The 14,800-nt window shown below is 37.3% G+C and overlaps 1 protein-coding gene across 4 annotated transcripts in view; it reads right to left on the bottom strand.

Moving 5' to 3' along the window:
- NME7 (NME/NM23 family member 7) overlaps positions 1–14,800 on the bottom strand; it is a 155,129-nt gene that overhangs the window by 117,177 nt on the left and 23,152 nt on the right. Inside the window, exon 2 of one of the 4 annotated variants that reach the window (XM_008985065.5) lies at positions 1,636–1,657. The exons of the other annotated variants lie outside the window; for them this stretch is intronic. The gene's annotated coding sequence lies outside the window, so the exon portion shown is untranslated. The remainder of the gene's footprint in view (positions 1–1,635; positions 1,658–14,800) is intronic. 4 annotated transcript variants of the gene reach the window in all.

Raw genomic sequence — 14,800 nt, 5'->3', positions numbered from 1 at the left:
GCAAGTAACATGGCCCTGAAATGTGCTGCTTAAAGACAGGAGCCGGGAAACCCTACAGGGTTTTTGCAGGGGGGGATTAGTGAGGAACATCTGAGAGAGTCCAAAAGCATGGGCTCTATAGTCAGACAGACCTGGGCAAGATATTTAATCTCTCTAAGCCTCATTTTCCCCATCTGTAAAATGGAAATAGTACTTTCCTCATAAGGTGGTTATGGGGATTAAATGACTTTGTCTACATAAAGCACTTAGGATTCTTTTGCCTATGTCTCCCGAAGCAATGATGGTGGCTTATAGGTCCACCCGTGACTCTAGAGCCGCACTGCACAAACTCATCTCCCCATTGATCTTTTTCTGACATACAAGAAGAACCTCTTTGGATTTGTGATGATGCAGCCTCAGCTGCAACTAATCCTAGATAAGTAGTTTTTTAAAGGTCTTTGCAGAAAAAAGCAGTATGAAGGAAAAAGGAATTTGTGATGGACAGAAAATGACTAAACTTATATTTACAAATGAAAATAAAAACTACTGAACATGTAATACTAAGTAATTTTTGTAAAGGATATATAATATTAATAAATCAGAGCCAAAGTACAATTCCTCCCTTTTGGGGAGTTTAAACAGTTATGGATCTGTTTTTGTCAATAAAAATTTTAGTAACAATTTTCTTTTCAAATTTTATAACTCTATCTGTTACACATTAATCATTAGTTTTATAATTCAAACTTCTGAAAGGTACAACTGAAAAAATAACAAATTACATTAATCAACAAAATTAGTGTTGAAAATTGTGGATGTAAGAAATTAAATGTTGTGCTTTGACTTGTCACAGACACCAAAGGTGTTATGGAAAATAACAAAAAGTATTCACATTCACATAGTTAATATAATATTAAAAGTCATATTAGACATTATATTTAATAGCAATCTATATGTCCAAAACAGCAGGTATCATACATTGCCATTTAGCAATTCTAAGATATAAAATTAATTATGTGGCTAAGTTTCCAGTACCAAGCAGGAATTCAAGGATCTATATGAATATTTATAAGGTAATAGTAAAATTTCCTGCCTTCAATTCCACAAAGAGAAGCAGAAGTGTTTCATATTTTATTTAAAAGGAATAAATATGTACAGATGAGAAAGCATCTTAGTTCAAGGCTTCTCTCATATCAAAAATAAAGCACAGACTTTTTTTTCCAAATAAACTATCTAAATCTCTATTCCATGGCTCTCAAATGAAGTAAAATGTCTATTTAAGGAAACTATTCACATCTAATTTTTAAATTCTTGATAGTAATAAGCCTGGGGGAAGACAGAAAAATAGTAAAGCATATTCATTATCTAAGCTCACCAATTATAATTTCAGAAGAAACAAAATAAAATATTAATATGGAAGAAAAGGTACTCCTCCCAATTTATAAGCACTTGGGGTAAAGGATGAGTTTGTGTGTGTACAAGTACTTGTGTACATAGTAAGCAAAGATGAATATTTCTGAATAATACAGGTTACAGTGTAAAATTACCTTTACTGCTTTTCACTAATAAATTGCAAGATTTCTAAAGGGAAGTTTTGATAATAGCATTGCATCTCTGCTGCAATACAATGGAGACCCTTATCAAGTGAAAATCTCTTACCTTCTTCCAGGGACCTTGTATCCTGGTAAAGCCACAAGAGGATATAGAAAAGTTAAGATAAGTTATCAACTCAACACATACTGGCAGAAATATACTCACCTATAAGGATCAAGAACAATGCTTAAAGAAAAAGAAAAAAGAAAAGCAAGGCATGGCAGGTAGTGTCTTTACTTTTTGTATTTATAGGGTACCAACTACCATTAGCTTTCATGAATCAGTGGGATCCACTGTTTATATCTGGTTGCTAATGCTTAAGACTTTTAGTGTTCTGTAAATTGTTACTATTTTAATTAACTTTTGCAAATCTTATTTACCTCTCATGGTAGTTAGAACCAAGTACTGAACTAAGCATAGGGAGGGAAAGGGAACTAAACTAATAGTGTGTCAAGAATATTTAATACATATTTCAGTTAATCCTCACAAGAAACCTGTAATGGAGTGACTCCTACTATTTTCACCATTGGGAAAACAGAGGTGCAGAAACATTAACTGTCCAAATATTATAAACAGATGGTCAGAACTGGACTTGGGATTCAAACAAAGGTTTGTCTGATGTCAAAAACCAATGCTCATTTTCAGACACCAAAAGCACTGAATCAAGAAGAAAGATCAGAATCAAGAGTTCTGGATCAGTCAAAAGACCAACAGAGATGGGAGATAGCGAGAAAGGTAACCTGTCTATAAGGTACAACTGAGCAGAAAAGCAGACAGAGGTAAGAAATCAGAGGAAATCACTACTAACAGTGGAAAATCAGTTTGGTCTCGATTCTACAAAGAATACACAGAGGGTAAGAATTGAAAATGTTTCAAAAGCTGAATGAAGACAGTTGAAGGAGCTTAGGTTAGACCTAACTGAGAAGTAATTGAGTAGTTATTAAAATCACTTCCAAAAATCACAGACAGTGCATACAATTTAGGAAGATTTACTTATTAGTTTATCATTCCTTTTGCCATATGTTTAAAAGTCCCCTATAACAGTGGCTTCAAATGTTTGATTATTACAGTAATAAGTTCACACCATGACCCAATGCACACATGCATGTAAATATATTACTGAAGAATTTATCACAGCAATATGTATCCTTACTATGTGCTGTGTACTAAGATATTTTCTATTCTGGTCTATTCTACCTTTTTATTAACACTGACAGAGACCCTCCAACCCATTTCATAAACTACAAATAAGGTCAAGAGCCTTTGAAGAACACTGCATTACCACCCACTCTCCCCCTCCAAGCTATGAAACTACTACAAGAAAATATTGGGGAAAATCTCTAGGACATTGGTCTGGGCAAAAACTTCTTGAGCAATACCCCACAAACATAGGCAACCAAAGCAAAAACGGACAAATGGGATCACATCAAGTTAAAAACCTTCTGCATAGAAAACAAACAAACAAAAAAAAAAAAAACAATCAACAAAGTGAAGAGACGACCCATAGAATGGGAGAAAATATTTGCAAACTACCCATCTGACAGGGGATTAATAACAAGAATACATAAGGAGCTCAAACAAGTCTACAGGAAAAAAAATCTAATAATCTGGCTAAAAAATGGGCAAAAGATCTGAATAGACATTTCTTAAAAGAAGACATACAAATGAAACATAGGCATATGAAAAGGTGTTAAACATCACTGATCCTCAGAGAAATACAATCAAAACTACAATGAGTTATAATCCTATCCTAGTTAAAATGGCTCTTATTCAAAAGACAGGCAATAGCAAATGCTGGTGAGGATGTGGAGAAAAAGGGAATCCTTGTACACTGTTTTTGGGAATGTAAATTAGCATAACCACTATGGAGAACAGTTGGAGGTTTCTCAAAAAACTAAAAACTGGGCTACCATACGATCCAGCAATCCCACTGCAGGGTACACAATGAAGTACCATTCAGCCATAAAAAAGAATGAGATCCAGTCATTTGCAACAACAGGGATGAAACTGGAGATTATTAGAGTAAGTGAAATAAGCTAGGCACAGAAAGACACACCTCATATGTTCTTACTTATTTGTGGGATCTAAAATATCAAAACAATTGGACTCATGGACATAGAGAGTAGAAAGATGGTTACCAGAAGCTGGGAAGGATAATGCGAGGCTGTAGGGGTGGTGGGAATGGATAACAAGTACAAAAAAAATATAAAAAAATAGAAAGAATGACTAAGACCTACTATTTGATAGCATAGCAGGGTAACTATAGCCAATAGTAACTGAATTGTACATTTTAAAATAAAGAATGTAACTGCATTGTTTGTAACAAAAGGCTAAATGTATCAAAAGGATAAATGCTTCAGGGGACAGAGAACCTATTCCCCATGATGTGCTTATTTCCCATTGCATGCCTGTATCAAACTATCTCATGAACCCCATAAATATATGTGCCTACTATGGACCCATGAAAATTTAAATTTTTTTAAAAAAGAAATTTGCCAAGATCACACAGCTTATAAACAGAGGTGAACCCAGACACCTTGAATCCAGATCTCCTGCTCTTGACCACTTCCCTTAACTGTGGCAAGAAGGGATGGAAGCATCTTTCTGAGGGACACTGGACTAAGCAGCCTATACATAAGCTGCAGTGTTTGCTCGATTTCCAGAACCAACAACTATATTCTTTCAATTTCACCCCCTATTAAGACCAATCAGGTTTTAAAAACCAACACAATCACAACAATAAAAATCAGGCCATACTTGTCAGACTTATAATTCTAACAATGCATTGAAAAAAATGTGCATTGCATTTTGTAATGCTGTATTTTGGGGAAAAAATACTTCACAATAGGCAGGAAAATATTTTTGTTCATACAAAAGTGCTCTTTTTTTTAAATCTTGCTAAATGGATTATATAATACATGATGGAGAAATGTCTTGACCTAACTAGAAGTCTTATTTTCATGATTTGCATGTTGAAGTGTCAGTAACTGGTCTCAATCTATTTCAAGCCAAGTATCTGCCTCTGTTTGACTTCAAAGACATTCTGGAATAAATTATGTACATGATAAAGGTTACAGTTCAACAGGCTTCTAAAGTTTAGTCTGAGTCTCCATGTACCTACATTCACTTTGAATGACATTATAATAGAAATCAACAGCATCAATAACCAAAACAGCATGGTATTGGTACCAAAACAAATATATAGACCAATGGAGCAGAACAGAGACCTCACAAATAACATCACACATCTACAACCATCTGATCTTTGACCAGTCTGACAAAAACAAGCAATGAGGAAAGGATCTCCTATTCAGTAAATGGTACTGGGAAAACTGGCTAGCCATATTCAGAAAACTGAAACTGTACCCCTTCCTTACACCTGATACAAAAATTAATTCAAGATGAATTAAAGACTTAAATATAAAACGCAAAACCATAAAAACCCTAGAAGAAAACCTAGGCAATACCACTCAGGACATAGGCATGGGCAAAGACTTCATGACAAAAAGGCCAAATGCAATCACAACAAAAGCAAAAATCAACAAATGGAATCTAATTAAACTTAAAAGAGCTTCTGCACAGCAACAGAAACTATCATCAGAGTGAACAGGCAACCTACAGAATGGGAGAAAATTTTTGCAATCTACCCATCTGAAACAGATCTAATATCCAGAATTTACAAGGAACTTAAACATATTTACAAGAAAAAAAAACAACCCCATTCAAACGTGGGCAAATGATATGAACAAACACTTTTCAAAAGAAGACATTTATGTGGCAAACAAACATATGAAAAAAAGCTCAACATCACTGATCATCAGAGAAATGCGAATCAAAACCACAATGAGATACCACCTCACACCAGTTAGAATGGTGATTTTTAAAAAGTCAGGAAACAACAGATGCTGGTGAGGAAGTAGAGAAACAGGAGTGCTTTTACATTGTGGGTGAGAATGTAAATTAGTTCAGCCATTGTGGAAGACAATACCTCAAGGATCTAGAACTAGAAATATCACTTCACCCAGCAATCCCATTACTGGGTATATACCCAATGGAATATAAATCATTCTATAAAGACACATGCACACATGTTTATTGCAGCACTGTTCACAATAGCAAAGACATGGAACCAACTCAAATGTCCATCAATGATAGACTGGATAAAGAAAATGTGGTACCTATACACCATGATTCACAAGGAATGAGATCATATCCTTTGCAGGGACATGGATGAAGCTGGAAGCCATCATCTTCAGCAAACTAACACAGGAACAGAAAATCAAATACTGCATGTTCTCACTCATATGTAGGAGTTGAACAATGAGAACACATAGACACAGAGAGAGGAACACATACCAGGGCCTATTGGAGGTTGGGGGTTGAGAACAGGGAACTTAAGAGGATGGGTCAATAGGTGCAGCAAACCACCACGGCACACATATATCTATGTAACCAAACTACACATTCTGCACATGTATCCTGAATTTTTTTAGAAGAAAAAAAAATATATATATAGAAGGAGATCAACATCATCTAAGAATCTGCCCCCTCAAGCCAGTTGCTTCCAGTAAGGGTGAGTGAAAAGAGGCTTCCAGACAAGGAACTTTTAAATTTGCCTTGCACATTCTGAGAACATAGCAGATCATTAAAAATGTATTACCTACATAGTGGGCAGACAAGCATAGTAATTCACATTGCTTTACTTAGATACCACTGTGATAAGTACAATGGAAATAAAAACACAGGGAAAAGATTTGTATTATCCCATTACCAGAGGCTAGATTTTAAGCACTAACTTGTTTTGTACCTATCCTTTATTAAATAGTCTTCCTCTAGGGCTTCTTTCAAAGACCAAGTAATTTTCTTACATTGAATAGTGTCAAATATTAACTAACCTTACTTTAGTGTGACCATAACCAGTTTTGAGCCTGTCTCTTTGTTCTCAGAGACCTACTGCTTCTTCATAAATCTGTCTCGTAAAGACAGACAGAAGGCAAGCTCAAGTAAAAAGCGACTTCATGTATGATAAATCTAATTTGTCAACTCTAACTTAGCATTTCTTATTAATAAAGGCAAACAAATTATAACAGACGGAAAAATGAGGTAAATTATTAAATTTAGTTAACTATCCTATTTCACTTAAATTCTTTAAGCACTAAGTAACACTTTTTGCAATCACTTTTCACTTTTTAAAAATTAGTTTAAAAAAATGTTTTCTTTTGAAAAAAAAATATTTTCAACAGGAGAATTCCACATATTTCCAAGATTGTGTTTCTTAATGTCATTTCAAGACAGTATCTCTGAAATAGGATGCATTATTTTTACAGAAAAATGTCAATGATGTAGTGAACAGAACACAAGTGCCTGCATTTCCTCAACTGTGATGCTTAAGATGCACTTTCAAATTGGTTCCTGCTAAATTTTGCTAGTGAAAAATGCCAGAAAAAAACCATTTCCACAGTATGAGTATAAAGCAGGAAGCTGGTCAAACAAGACGGAATAATTTTTAAAAAGCACATATCCAGTTTCAAGAAAGAAAGAGCCTTTTTTTTTTTTTTCAGATGGAATTTCACTCGTGTTGCCCAGGCTGGAGTGCAATGGCACGATCTCAGCTCACTGCAACCTCTGCCTCCCAGGTACAACCGATTCTCCTGCCTCAGTCTCCCAAGTGGTTTGGATTACAGGCATGTGCCACTATGCCTAGATAATATTTGGGTATTTAGTAGAGATGGGGTTTCACCATGTTAGTCAGGCTGGTTGAGAACTCCTGACCTCAGGTGATCCACCGACCTGGGCCTCCCAAAGTGCTGGGACTACAAGTGTGCACCACCGCATCCAGCCGAAAGAGCTTTTTAAACTTCTTCACCTTGGGCCCTATAATCTCAAAAATTTTTTCTCTCTGACTTCTGCAGATCACAGCCCAGTGAAAAAAACAATGCCACACACCATGTATCAAGGGAAACCTCTCTGAAAAGCAAGCCTGAACTTTGCTTTAAACATCTCAAATAAAACAGTTATTATGACGTCTTCCCAGCCCAACCCCAGCCAATGGATATTTCTGTACTTGGAATTTGATTTTTACAGAATTTCAGAGATCAAAGGAGCATTAACAATGAGGAAACAGAAGCTCAGATAAGTTACTTGGCAAAAATTACATGACTTGTCAATACAGGCCACACTAACAACTTCTGCTATGAAATCTTCCTGTCAAATTCCTCATAAAATATACAGCAGCATTCTAAAACAACTGAACTAAAACACTCAGCAGACTTTTATCTTTGTATTCTTCATAAAATGTGTTTTGTCTTTTTTTATTACTAGTGTTTAAGTCATTTTTTACTTGAATCAGATGGTGTCATTTAGTAAGAATTTTATTAGTCCTTGGTTTTGAAAATCCAGACTTTGTTTCTACATATGAGATAGTTTTCATTTTAACTGGCATATCATTTGCACACAAAAATAAAGAATACAGCAAAATAATGTAATGCAGGAGGACACAAAAGAAATGCACTAAGACAAGTAAAGAACATTCTCTCATAGAAAATGATCTGTTTTACAGGAAACAAATCTTGCCTTGAAATTTACTATGAGACTGTACATAATCATGTGAAAATAGATTTTTCTAGGACATTTTTCATTCATGAGAACTTTCAAGTTTTCATAGTTTACACATTTCTTAAAACATGATACCAGCAGCAACTGAAAATGAATGTTGAATTTGGTACACACGTTATCTACCTCAAGATAACAAAAGTATGTAGAAAAACATGTACCACCCACAGTGCTTCACAATATTCGCTTCTATTTAGCCAGGGTTTATTGTAGTTAACTATTCCTAATAAGGCTCATTCACTGTTTACAAGTGTTCTGGTATGCATTCTTTTTTTTTTTTTTTTTGAGACGGAGTTTCACTCTCGTTACCCAGGCTGGAGTGCAATGGCCCAATCTCGGCTCACCGCAACCTCCGCCTCCTGGGTTCAGGCAATTCTCCTGCCTCAGCCTCCTGAGTAGCTGGGATTACAGGCACGCGCCACCATGCCCAGCTAATTTTTTGTATTTTTAGTAGAGACGGGGTTTCACCATGTTGACCAGGATGGTCTCGATCTCTTGACCTCGTGATCCACCTGCCTTGGCCTCCCAAAGTGCTGGGATTACAGGCTTGAGCCACCGCGCCCGGCCTCTGGTATGCATTCTTTATAGTGAAGTGTTATTACATCACATCTCATTTATTTTAGCAAATCAGTATATTTTCTGTATTTAATTATAAAAATTAACTTAGTTTTCAAAACTTATTTGCAAATATATTTTTCCATTTGGGACTATGGTTTGTTGTCTACCTAGCTGAATATACAATGTCAGCTTATCCTAAGGCTCTTCACGTACTTAATTTACTTAAGTGTTCATTTTAAGTAACATGCTCACTGTGTATAGGAATTTGTATTTTGGAGGTGCTTGATACATCCACAAGGAAAAAATTAATTAGGTGCCAGGCGCAGTGGCTCACGCCTGTAATCCCAGCACTTTGGGAGGCTGAGGCAGGTGGATCCCGAAGTCAGGAGTTCAAGACCAGCCTGACGAATATGGTAAAACCCCATTTCTACTAAAAATACAAAAATTAGTTGGGCATAGTGGTGTGTGCCTGTAATCCCAGCTACTCAGGAGGTTGAGGCAGGAGAATTGCTTGAACCCAGGAGGCGAGGTTGCGGTGAGCCAAGATCGCGCCATTCCACTCCAGCCTGGGTAAGAAGAGCGAAACTCTGTCTCAAAAAAACAAAAAAGAAAAATTAATTAGGGAATTACTTTATTTAAAAATGCTCCTAGAAGTCTTAATTGTGTTTATTTTTTTAAAAAAAAGAATGTTAGACTTGTGTGCAAGGAAGTAATTAAGGTACATCATTCTTATAGTTTAAAAGTTATACATGATAAGACATTTTGTTTTTACTGTACATTTTTACTGAATGATCTATTCCCCATCCCAGGGCAAGCATGAATAAAATTAGGTTAAATGTAGCATGTGGCATCAGTCTCTCAGAATTTGTTTCATCTATTTTATTTTACTGACTACTGCCTCTATCTTCGGTTATCCTGTTTGAAGAAAAAGGACAAATAAAACATGACCAGCAAAAAAAAAAATTATGCGACATATTAAGTAACCTAGTTTAACAAGGACACTTGTTTCTTCATGGGCAGACTGATGTTCCCACAATAGAACACTGTGCTGTCATCTAATTTTCTATTACACAATACGAATTCTCTTGCAGGCCCGCCCCCAACATGGCCAAATAGGAGCAACTCTGGAGAACAGTTCCCAGCAAGAGAGATGCAGTAGGCTAGCAACCTCCACAATCCCAAAGGAGGTACCAGGTTCATTTCAAAGGGACTGGTTGGATAGTGGGAAAAGCCCACAGAGGGCAAACTGAAGCAGGGCAAGAGTAGCCCAAAGAGGGCTAACCAAAGCAGGCTGCGGCACTGCCCACCTGGGAAGTGCAATGGGCCCGGAGGATCGGGGACCTTACCCCCTCGGCACTAGGGTCCAGATATTACACTTCCCCCATGCCCTCTGCAACCCACAGTACAGGAGAATGCTGTTGGGCTGAAAAGGGCAAGCTATCAACACAGATCTGAGAGTCAGCTCCAGCCCACCCAGCCGCCAGTGGTTGGTACAGACCTGGGCAGAAGTTTTAACTAACACCAAGAATGCTTGCTGGACTGAGCCACTCATTTCCCAGAAAGAGGGAGAGTTGAAAGCAGAGGGACAAGTGAAAGGACTTGGCAGGTACCACCCCAACAAAGTCCAGCAAACTGAAGCCCTCTCACAAGAGTTTTGCAGCCAGCACATCAGTTTGAACTCCACTAAGGATGATCCAGCTCAGTAGGGGAAAGGACATACATCTTTCCTTTGGGAAGGCAGATCTAACCCCACCAGTGTAAAAAAAAAAAAACCCCGGAGGAAGACTACCCAGCAGCCAGGCTGAGTATAAGGCAGCCCAGCAGTGCCTCTACAGGTAGACAAGCAACAGACTGCTTCATCAAGTGGCTTACTGACAAATGCATAACTAAAAAAATGCCTCATGCAGGAGAAATAGCTTCAACCTCAACAGAAAGGGCATCCATTCAGAGATCCCATATGAAATCACCAACTTCAAAGATCACAGGTAGGTAAATTCATGAAGATGAGAAGAAACTAGTGCAAAAAGGACAAAATCATCAAAGACCAGAACGCCTCTCCTCTAAGGGACCACAACTCATTAATAGTAAGGGAGCAAAACAGGATGGAGAATGAGTTTGATGAATTGACAGAAACAGGCTTCAAAAGGTAGGTAATAACAAACTTCTCTGAGCTAAAGGAACATGTTCTAACACAATACAAAGAAACTAAAAACCTTGAATAAAGGTTAGATGAAATGCTAACTAGAATAACCAGCTTAGAGAAGAACAGAAACAACTTGATGGAGCTGAAAAATACAGTACAAGAACTTCGTGAGACATACACAAATTTCAATAGCCAAATTGATCAAGCAGAAGAAAGAATATCAGAGATTGAAGATCAAAGCAATGAAATAAAGTGAGAAGGCAAGATTAGAGAAAAAAGAGTGAAAGAAATGAACAAAGCCTCCAAGAAATATGAAATTATGTGAAAAGACCTAATTTATACCTGATCGGTGGACCTGAATGTAACGAGGAGAATGAATCCGAATTGGGAAACACTCTTCAGGATATTATCCAGGAGAACTTCCCCAACCTACCTAGCAAGGCAGGCCAACATCCAAATCCAGGAAATACAGAGAACACCACAAAGATACACCTCAAGAAGAGCAACCCCAAGGCACCTAATCATCAGATTCGCCAGGGCTGAAATGAAAGAAAAAATGCTAAGGGCAGCCAGAGAAAAAGGTCGGGTCACCCATAAAGGGAAGCCCATCAGACTCACAGCAGATTTCTCAGCAGAAACCCTACAAGCCAGAAGAGAGTGGTGCCAATATTCAACATCCTTAAAGAAAAGAACTTTCAACCCAGGATTTCATATCCAGCCAAACTAAGCTTCATAAGTGAAGGAGAAATAAACTCCTTTATGGACAAGCAATAGCTGAAAGATTTTGTTGCCACCAGACCTGCCTTATGAGAGCTCCTGAAGGAAGTACTAAACATGAAAAGGAACAACCAGTACCAGCCACTACAAAAACATACCAAATGATAAAGACCAACGACACAACGAAGGAACTACGTCAACTAACGAGCAAAACAACTAACCAGTAACAAAATGGCAGGATAAAATTCAAACATAACAACATTAACCTTAAATGTAAATGGTCTAAATGTCCCAATCGAAAGACATAGACTGGTAAATTGGATAAAAAGTCAATACACATCAGTGTGCTGTATTCAGGAGACCCATCTCACGTGCAAAGACACACACAGAACAAAATAAAGGGATGAAAGATTTACCAAGCAAATGGAGAGCAAGAAAAAGCAGAGTTTGCAATCCTAGTCTCTGATAAAATGGACTTTAAACCAACAAAGATCAAAAGAGACAAACGTTCAAAACCAACAAAGATCAAAAGAGAGCATTACATAATGGTAAAAGGATCAATGCAGCAAGAAGAGCTAACTATCCTAAATATACATGCACCCAATACAGGAGCACCCAGATAAACAAAGCAACTTCTTAATGACCTATAAAGAGACTTAGAGTCCCACACATTAATAGTGGGAGACTTTACCACTCCACTGTCAATACTAGACAGATCAACGAGACAAAAAATCAACAAAGTTATCCAGGACTTGAACGCAGATCTGGACCAAGCAGATCTAATAGACATCTACAGAACTCTCCACCCCAAATCCACAGAATATGCATTCTTCTCAGCACCACATCACACTTACTCTAAAACTGACCACATAATTGGAAGTACATCACTCCTCAGCAAATATAAAGGAACAGGAATTATAACAAAGAGTCTCTCAGCCACGCCGGAATCAAATTAGAACTCAGGATTAAGAAACTCACTCAAAACCGCACAACTACGTGGAAACTGAACAAGTTGCTCCTGAATGTCGAATGGATAAACAATGAAATGAAGGCAGAAATAAAGATGTTCTTCAAAACCAATGAGAACGAAGACACAATGTACCAGAATCTCTGGGACACATTTAGAGCAGTGCCTAGAGGGAAATTTATGTCAACAAATGCCCACATGAGAAGTGAGGAAAGATCTAAAATCGACACCCTATTGTCAAAATTGAAAGAGCTAGAGGAGTAAGATCAAAAAATCTCAAAAGTAAGCAGAAGACAAACAATAACTAAGATCAGAGCACAACTGAAGGAGATAGAGACACAAAAAACCCTTCAAAAAAATCAATGAATCCAGGAGCTGGTTTTCTGAAAAGATCAACAAAATAGATAGACCAGTAGCCAGAATAATTAAAAAGAAAAGAGAGAAGAATCAAATAGATGGAATAAAAAACAGTAAAGGGGAGATCACCACTGATTACACAGAAATACAAACTACCATCAGAGAATACTACAAACAGCTCTATGCACAGAAACCAGTAAATCTGGAAGAAATGGATACATTCCCGTACACTTACACCCTCCCAAGACTAAACCAGGAAGAAACGGAAGCTGTGAATAGATCAATAACAAGGTCTGAAGTTGAGGCAGCAATTAATAGCCTACCAACCAAAAAAATTTCAGGTCCAGACAGGTGTACAGCCAAATTCTACCAGAAGTACAAAGAAGAGCTGGTATCATTCCCTCTAAAAGTATTCCAAATGATATAAAAAGAGGAACTCTTCCCTAACTCATTTTATGAGACCAACATCATCCTGATACCAAAACCCAGCAGAGACACAACTAAAACAGAAAATTTCAGGCCAATATCCATGATGAACATAGATGCAAAATCTTCAATAAAATAATGGCAAACTGAATGCAACGGCACATCAAAAAGCTTATCCATTGTGATCAAGTAGGCTTCATCCCGGGGATGCAAGGCTGGTTCAATATATGCAAATCTATAAATGTAATCTATCACATAAACAGAACCAAAGACAAAAATCACATGATTATCTCAATAGTTGCAGAGAAGGCCTCTGACAAAATTCAACAGCCTTTTATGCTAAAAACTCTCAACAAACTAGGTATTGATGGAACATATCTCAAAATAATAAAAGCTATTTATTACAAACTGACAGCTAATACCATACAGAATGGGCAAAAATTGGAAGCATCCCCTTTGAAAACTGGCACTAGACAAAGATGCCCTCTCTCACCACTCCTATTCAATATGGTATTCGAAGTTCTAGCCAGAGCAATTAAGCAAGAAAAAGAAATAAAGAGTATTCAATTAGGAAAAGAGAAAGCCAAATTGTCTCTGTTTGCAGACGACATGATTGTATATTTAGAAGACCCCATCATCTCATCCCAAAACCTCCTTAAGCTGATAAGCAACTTCAGCAAAGTCTCAGGATACAAAATCAATATGCAGAAATCACAAGCATTCCTATATGCCAATAACAGACAAACAGAGAGCCAAATCATGAGTGAACTCCCATTCACAATTGCTACAAAGAGAATAAAATACCTAAGAATACAACTAACAAAGGATATAAAAGACCACTTCAAGGAGAACTACAAACAACTGCTCAAGGAAATAAGAGAGGACAAACAGATGGTAAAACATCCCATGCTCATGGTTAGGAAGAATCAATATTATGAAAATGGCCATACTGCCCAAAGTAATTTACAGATTCACCACTATCCCCATCAAGCTACCATTGACCTTCACAGAACGGGAAAAAAAACACATTAAATTTCATACGGAACCAAAAGAGAGCCCACATAGCCAAGACAATTGTAAGCGATGGAGGCATCATGCTACCAGACTTCATGTTATACTACAAGGCTACAGTAATCAAAACAGCATGGTACTGGTGCCAAAACAGAGATATAGACCAATGGAAAAGAACAGAGATCTCAAAAGCAACGCCACCCATCTACAACCATCTGATCTTTGACAAAACTGACAAAAACAGGCAATGGGGAAAGGATTCCCTGTTCAATAAATGCTGTTGGGAAAACTGGCTAGCCATGTGCAGAAAGCTAAAGTTGGTCTGCTTCCTGACATCTTACACTAAAATTAACTCCAGATGGATTAAAGACTTAAACATAAGACCTAACACCATAAAAACCCTAGAAGAAAACCAAAGCAATACCATTCAGGTCATAGGC

The sequence above is a fragment of the Callithrix jacchus genome, chromosome 18 (assembly GCF_049354715.1).
Source record: "Callithrix jacchus isolate 240 chromosome 18, calJac240_pri, whole genome shotgun sequence".
Classification (NCBI taxonomy): Eukaryota; Metazoa; Chordata; class Mammalia; order Primates; family Cebidae; genus Callithrix; species Callithrix jacchus.
The sequence above is the reverse complement of the archived record's forward strand: the minus strand, read 5'-3'. Positions and strand labels throughout refer to the sequence as shown.